Below are 7,283 nucleotides of genomic sequence, written 5' to 3'. Positions count from 1 at the left end.
CTGGTATTTGTTCGCTTTAGACTGCACTTCTTTCCAGCGCTGGCAAGATCAGGATGCAGCTTCAGCAACAGGGATGAAGTGTTTTGTTCACAGGAGAAATTGCCCCGCGCGTAAATTTTGCGTGTATTCGCGGGCTTCTTTCACGCTCAGAAAAACACCTTTATGTAGCACGTATTGAGCAACAGGGAGCTGTGTCGGGAATTTTTCATGTCGCTCTACGAATTTAATATTGACACTTTTCATCTAGTTATAATATCTGAGAAGTTGATTAAGTAATTAATACCAAATGCAATTAGGCAGAACGCAAAAATATCTGAGTATCTCCAAGTGACGGCAAACGGCATTGCCTTGGTTCTGTCCAGCTATGTGACATTTGCATATTTTTAAATATCTTGGTGCAGGATAGTTGGAACACCCTGTACACGTAGCGCTGAATACAGGGTGATTGGTGCGTTGCGTAGCCTACTATGCATGCATATTTAACCGGAACCGTCCATAGGCAGAGCAACTTTGTACAGAGTCGCATTGTTGAGTTGCATTGTAGAGTTGAATTGTGGACTTGCATTGTAGAGTTGCAGTAGCCGCTTGCCTGGGTGCGTTTTGACATGACGGAACAAACATTGAACGAATCTCTGCGACCTTCGCTGCAAATGACTTGTAAGCGCAGAAGCGGGGTGGCGCTATGTCAGTACGTCACGTCCGGCAAGAATAATTTATCGCACATACTTTATATTGGTATATTTCGCGGGCTTTCTTTGCAACCCGGAAATAAGTGCTATGTGAGACATCGAAAACAAAAGAACTGGATCGGTGGTTTCTGAGCGTGGTCTACAAATCTGCGTATCAAACTTGGGGTCCTCAGCCAGTAATTAAAAGTTTGGTAATTAAACCTAATTAATTAGGGAGCTGTGGAGAAAACAAAAAAATGTCTGAGTTACTGTAGGCTATTGCGAATAGTATGCGTTCGGTTCAATTCGCGTCCGACACGCCTTTCATCTTTACAATCTTGGCTCAAGTTACGTGTTACACCCTGTATATTTAAGCATGTGTATGAAGCTGCTTAACTTGAAATTGAGCATCGAGAATTGCTTAGATTGGGACAGGTTTCAGTCAGTCATTACTCCTAGGAGCATTACACCCGTGAGCAAAAGTATACGGACCAGGGATTGTCCGATAAAGGTGATTTTTTCCTCTGCCTGTGAATGCAACTTGAAATTGAGCACTGCAGTCCAAACTTGGCATTGTGAACTTTCCAGTGCACTCGACAATTTCAGTTTATACATGTCAGTTACAAAAAAAATTTAGCATTTTCGGCAGCCCTGTGGTCCGTATGCTTTTGCTACGGGTGTACGGTATGGCTGTGCCGTTAATCGTAATCTGGTAGCGGTGCATCGCCTTGCGTGTAAATGCAAGTGCCGCGCACTTCGCAGGTGCTCATTGCAGACCTCGCTGCTCCAAATACTTCGAGGTGACTGAACACTGCACGTTGCAGTGTTGCACGAAGTTGTGGCTGCGAAACAACAGAAGCCCATATGCAGGTATCGTCAGCGTATAGGCTCATGCTGGTAGTCTCTGACACTCCATCGGCGAGTCCAATAAGTGTTTTATTGAACAGCGTAGGCCGGAGTACGCCTCCTTGAGGAACGCCACGCCTGTTTTGATGACGACTGGTCTCCCCATCTGTCGTCGTCATAAATATGGTCCGGCCTGTAAGTTAGTTCATTAATCATTGAAACATGCTACCTCCGATTCCTAACTCCTCATGTGCGTCAAGAATGGCGTCATGCAACACATTGTCATATGGACCCTTGCCGTCCAGAAAGAGTGCTCGTGGCAAGCGTCGACGCTTCTTATCCTGTTCGATGGTTGACACCAAGTCAATCACGCTGTCAGTGAAGGATCTTCCTTTGTGAAAACCCGTCGTCATGTTTGGCTGAAGGTTGTGCTTTTCGAGAAACCACTCTAGCCTCGTCAGCGCTATTCTCTCCGTGATCTCGCCCACGCAGCTTGCCAGGGCAATGGGTCTGTAGAAAGATATGGCATGAGGTTTCTTGCCAGGCTTCAGAAGCGCTACAGTATGACTGGTTTTCCATTTCTCCGGTACAGTGCCTGAGCTCCACGATGCAGTAACGAGGGAGAGGAGAACAGTGCGTGCATCTTCTCCCAGAGAATGCAGGGCAGCGTGTGTCATGCCATCTGGTCCAGCCACTGATGATCTTCGAGATGAAGTCAGTGCAGCGTCTAGTTCTTGCATTGTGAACATGATGTCAAGACGGTCGTATGTAGATGGTGGGCCTTGTCGGTCAATTGTTGAATGTGGGCCAGAAGCTACAGCCACAATCATTTTGCAGTAGTCATCTGCAACCTCCACCTCGCATCTACATTGTACCACTGCGAGAGCACTGAATAGGTACTTTTCTTGAGGGGGAAAGCGTAATATCGTAATCGAAATCGTAATCGTAATCGTAAATTGTCATATTTTACAGAGTGGTTTGCACGGATCAAGAGAAGTCCAAAATCTCCTCCAGCGCTTAGTGCCCAGCTTGTCAAGGTGCCGGCGCGCATGTCGTTGAGCACGGCGACAGATAGTACCGTCTGAGGTACATTTCGTTCTTCGGTATTTCACGTTGTAAGAGAGATACCTAGAGAAAATGTAGCCTTGATGATATTCTGGCATGGCAGCCAGTCTCTAGCGAAGCCTTTCTATAAGCTCTTTATCTGCGCCTTTGAACGTCACTGTGGGGTTTAGTAAAGTTGGTTATGATTAGACTGAAAAACATCTTATAAAGTAGAAAATTTCAACGGAAGCAATCAGTGGCGTCAGAATCGGAGGACGGAGGAAAAAGTAGTAGCCTCCTCAAGCACTACTCCCCTCCCTCACCCCGGCCATTGTATACTTCGATATGACTGTAATTGGAGATACTTGGCGAAGCCGCTCAGTGGCGGGAAATAATCGCTTTTACTCTTTCCCACTCTTCGCTCCCCAACTGCCAAGCATTTGCGACACCACGGGAAATGATGATCCCGCGTATGCTCGAGCTGTCGCTGTTGTCTCTTCAGTTAAAGCGATAGGGAGTCAAACATCAGGCTAAGTGCGCACAATGAATAACGTGCGGTGGACTGGGAAATCGAGTTGGTGCCATCCATCCGTGTATCTACGCGAAAAACAATCCACATCCACATGCCATCACGGTGACCTAAACATCTCCGAGTGTCTCCTTTGTTTATTTCTTGTTTTACTTTTTCGCCGGTAGTAAACACATGCCCTCTCCGAAAACGAAAATTCGTTTTTTTAAAGACAAGGCTATTTCATTTAGCCCTTTATTTATCTAAGAAGTCTTTAACTGTAAATTCTCAAGCGTTAGTTATAACCTTACTTATGGCAGCGTCTTGGTACCATGATCCGCATAATGGTGAACTAAACCCTCGCAAGAGCTCCTTGCTAAAACTCCATTTCAATACGCAAAATAATGATTGAATGAAAGAAGGAAACAAAGATAGGAAGAATGAATAAATGAATTAGTGAATATATTTGAACATTATCAGCTCCAACTCACAGGCGCTTCTGAGGAAGGTGTCACACAGGAATTTCTCCAGCCACTCGCTCGCGGAAAGCTACCCAACGTTTGGTGGCCTGTAGTACGTATCCTATCCGAGTAAAACAAACAAAAAAAAAAAAAGCCGGCTACTAACCGGGTCGCGTCGTAGGCCGGGTTTTCTGAAATTTCGCAGCTGCCGGAGATATGACGTCGGAGCATTTTTTTGTGTGTGTGTATGTGCAAAGACCAGCTGTGGTCCCCATCTTGTTCACGTTTCTGTGCTGTACGTAGGCGCACAAGCAGTGCATGCATACAATGAGTTGAGCCTCCGGATCCCTGAGCGCCCTAATAGCCTAATTACACGAGCACGGTAAGTGCGGTTACGAATGACATCACTTACATACCACCGCGGTTAGGTTTAGTTACAGGGAAAACCCAAATGCATTTACATATTCAGTTGATAAGGCTTAGAGAAAAAAATCTTTTGTAAAGTTTATTGTGTAGCGTTGTTATTTTTCTGTGTGAACAAAGAGCCGGAAGTCTCATGTTGAGTTTTTATATTATTGATTTTTCCTTGAAAAGAAAATCACAGGCGTCAAGAAATCTGCCTTCATTAAACTTGTTCTTCTTTTTCCGTCCACGATTCGGAGCGCACGAGCCTTACAGGATGCAGCTGCATTTCTTTAACGATTTCCTGTTCAAAGATCATTATTGTTCAGTTTGAAAAGACATTGTCAGTTATTTGTGCTATCCTAAATGTTACCAATGACAGAGTGCACTCAACGTACCAACGCGTCCGCCCTTCGCCTATCTTTTAACTTGTATTTTTCAAATGCTTGCCATTTCTTCATGAATTTGCGCTGCTGATTTGGCATCCTCTCCACAAAATCACTTGTCGTAGTAGGAGACTTATTGTGATGTCTTTTATTTTATTTTTTTAATAGTCAGGATGCCAGCTTTCTTTGTGCAGCCACTGCGATGCTAAAGGTCACGATTACGAGAACAGGGCTTTGAACTAAGTCACATGGAATCTGTTCCACGGCTGCACGAAACGACGCCGAAATGCGGAAATAAATATAACAGGCAACATATCTGAATAAAAGCTGCGTGTCGTTCATATATGTTTTCTTTAGTGTCGACACTTTATGCTGCGTGGCACATAGCTGATAGCTGTCTTTCTTGGACCAGTCAGTACAGGCATGGTACCTAACTATACAGAAATAAGTAGCCCTGCTGTAAATATATGCGTCTACGTTTGACAATTCGATATGCGATCCGGTATTCGATACTCAATATTCGTATTCGATTCGTATCCGAAAATTTTGATATTCTCCCACCACTAATTATAGCACATTTCTCTTACGAACCAAGCCAAACCTTTCAGCATCCTATAGCTCACGGACCGACCCCATGAAGAGTACAAGTTATGGATCATTGCACATTATCAGGAACATGAAGGGGTGGTCCACAAGGAAGCGTTTTTTATGCGAGATCAAGCTGCATTCTTCTACAACTTCTGCTGTCACCGCCGCCACCTCTGTGCCTTTTTCATTGATCTCGATGTAAGCCTTGTGTATCACCTCTGTCACCAACAGCTTGCCGTTCTCGCAGATTCCCGAAAGATCGCAGTCAGTCGAGAAGAGGTCCTTAACGCCAATACGCTTCAAAGTGTCGTTCAAGGTTATGAATTGCTCCAGTCTGAGCTTCGGGAGGCGCAATTCGACGTCCCTTCGAATGCGGAAACTATGAATGAGGGTGACCAGGTTGTCTGCCGTTACGTTTTTTGCCAGGAACTCAATACCGTCAACCTCCTCCGGCAGCAGTATGACCAGAGATGTGTTGAGGCCCTTGTAAGGAACTTCCAGGGCAGTGACTTTCATTTCGTCGCTTCTGGTCATGCGGTAGTCGCTGTTCTGCACCACCATTTCGACGAACTTCTTGTTTCTCGAACCCAGGTAGAAGTGGTGGGGCTGGGTGCACAGCGGGTCGACCTGGTCCTTCCACAGGCCCCTGAAGTAGATGGCGTCGACGAGAACCAGGAGAGTCGAAGAATGTACGACTCCCAGAGCAAGCAGGTCCTTGATCTTGGACGACGTGGCCGGCTCGACCCAGTCGTTGATCTCCCGCCTCACCTCGTTCGCTTGGTTTCGGAAGTCGACGGATTCCACGCTGGTGGCTTAGCTGTCCCCAAGAAAATCTAGGTACTCCTTGCGGACCCGGAGCTCCTTTTCGCAGTAGATACGGTTGGCGACGTGCAGCTTGACGTCGGGAGCGTAACCGGATATTCTGTAGCGCAGAAAGCTCGAGAAGTGTCGGTGGTGAGTCCGCTCGTCCGTCACGTGAAGGGCATCGCGAAGTTGCTGCGCGGTTCGTCCACGCTTGCCGGCTAGAGTCATCGACAGCGCCGCCGCGATGCTGAACGGTGAGTAGAAAACGTTGCCGCGGCATTCGGAACCAAGGTACAGCTGCTCGTAAAGATCCACGGAAAGCTCCATGAGTGATGTGCCGAGTTCTCTGTACATGTTGCAATTCCTCTGCAAAGACGGTAAAACGGTAAAATATTCCTGTAAGAATGTGCACTGATTACTATGCCAGTTAGGGCGCTCTAAATTGGTTTATCGCGACTGTAGCTCGCCCACATTCTGCGTTGCACATAGAATGATGCTGTACCAAAACGCGGATCATTATTTGACATGATAGTACATGCTAGTATACCATTAATACGAGCGGTATAGTTACCAGAGGCACTGCTACAAAGTGAGGGTACCAGGCAGTTCCTGTGCCATGTGACCGCACAAATGGGCAACGGCCACAAAGCCGATACAAAGGCGATGCGACGCACGAAGCTAGGCACACCGGCCTCACTGCAGAGAGGAATGCCACTGCTTCAGCGATTGTTGCCTGTGAGATCAAAAAGCACAAGTGACAAATATTGCTCGCTGATCGAGTGCCTTTGCTACTTTTGAGATGTCGGTTTCGATATTTCAGTTTCACGTTCGACAGTAACATGTGAAGCTGTTTTGACTAGTAACACTTGTTAACGTGCCGAAGGCAGCTCCAAGAGTGCCGTGGTTTTGAAAATGCAACTGTAATATCCCTTTGCTACATCGCGTACTTCAACGCTGCACTTTTCTCGGCTTCGCAGCCTGTAAGTTTAACAATTTCTTCAACCTTCTCACCTTATCCGGTAACCCGTCTATCATTCTACATCGTTCCACTGTTTTTAGTGCGTTTTATCCACTCTTTCTGCAGCTCCTTGGTGTCTAAGCTGAAATGAAGTTTGATCACGTTTCTAATATCTCTTGCGTTTCTAAGTTCCAATTCCGGGACGGTAGCAGCGTGAAACCACTTTTTTTAGCTGAATAAATTTTTAGTTATGAAGTACTTTTAGCCTTTTCCTCTGAGGGGTACAGCTATACATGTTGAGGCTTGAGAATCTATTCGAAAACAACACTTTGGTACGCGATAAGACCCGCGAAATCATTTCTACTTTGGCAGCACACGCGATGGGTATGTGAGCCAGAACAAAGTGCCGGTACCGCTGCCTTCCAGCTTGGCTTCGTCGTGAAATGTGAAGAAACATGCGCTGGGGTCGTTCACAAGTACAGCGTATACAGTAGTGCCATCACATTACAAAAGTTAATAAGCTTCTGCGATAAACCCGGTCGTGTTTGCTGGTGACCACACCTTTTCACCGTGGTTAATCGTCCGAAGTTTCGTTATCCATGGGATTGCGCCTTATTA

At 46.1% G+C, this 7,283-nt stretch overlaps 1 pseudogene; it reads right to left on the bottom strand.

The window, feature by feature from the left end:
* Positions 1–4,927: 4,927 nt before the first annotated feature.
* On the bottom strand, positions 4,928–5,881 carry LOC126534296 (ipis-1-like; annotated as a pseudogene).
* Between the last annotated feature and the right edge of the window lie 1,402 nt (positions 5,882–7,283).

The sequence above is a fragment of the Dermacentor andersoni genome, chromosome 7, assembly GCF_023375885.2.
Source record: "Dermacentor andersoni chromosome 7, qqDerAnde1_hic_scaffold, whole genome shotgun sequence".
Classification (NCBI taxonomy): domain Eukaryota; kingdom Metazoa; phylum Arthropoda; class Arachnida; order Ixodida; family Ixodidae; genus Dermacentor; species Dermacentor andersoni.
Note: the sequence above shows the minus strand (reverse complement) of the source record. Positions and strands in the feature narration are given on the sequence as shown.